This window comes from Penaeus monodon, chromosome 23, assembly GCF_015228065.2.
Source record: "Penaeus monodon isolate SGIC_2016 chromosome 23, NSTDA_Pmon_1, whole genome shotgun sequence".
NCBI lineage: Eukaryota > Metazoa > Arthropoda > Malacostraca > Decapoda > Penaeidae > Penaeus > Penaeus monodon.
This window is the reverse complement of record NC_051408.1, coordinates 33,907,506-33,908,074: the sequence shown is the minus strand read 5'-3', so window position 1 is coordinate 33,908,074 and position 569 is coordinate 33,907,506. Positions and strand designations below refer to the sequence as shown.

Below are 569 nucleotides of genomic sequence, written 5' to 3'. Positions count from 1 at the left end.
TGGAGGCCAGGAGATGGCGAAAAAGAAGAGAAAATACAGAAAATAAAGTGGGCCAGTAAGTCGAACTGCGACTCAAATTTTCTCGTTAAGCCAAAACATTGTTGTGGCTGTGAGTTCAGAGCCACGCTGGTGCTAACAGCTTGAAGAAACTCATCACCATATTAAGAAGTAAAAAATATCATGATTGTTCACCGCTTCCAGTTTGACTGCATTCGGTTATGTTGTTCGTGCAAGTGAATTCTCTCTTTTGATGTGAACTTTTTTGGAACTAAGGTGAACAAATTGGGTGTTTACAAACAACGAATCCCTTGAATTACTAAATTGCGACCATAAATCATCATAATTTTTAGGTGCAGATTCTAGTTATTTGATCATCAAGCAACACAAACAAATGGTTAACGTCAGAAGGGACGTTATTATCAGAAGGCGTCACTTGCCATATGTTTAAGTTATCGTTCAAAGTCAGCTTCTGATAGAGCTTCCCGTTTTCTGTGTATAGTCAATCCACCGTTTTCTATCATCTTTAGTGACTTTCTCCCGGATAAAATTTGTCAGGATATAGTTAATAA

At 37.8% G+C, this 569-nt stretch overlaps 1 protein-coding gene across 1 annotated transcript in view; it reads left to right on the top strand.

The window, feature by feature from the left end:
- Window positions 1-569, top strand: part of LOC119587943 (espin-like) — a gene marked incomplete in the record, with an annotated part of 133,296 nt that overhangs the window by 15,420 nt on the left and 117,307 nt on the right.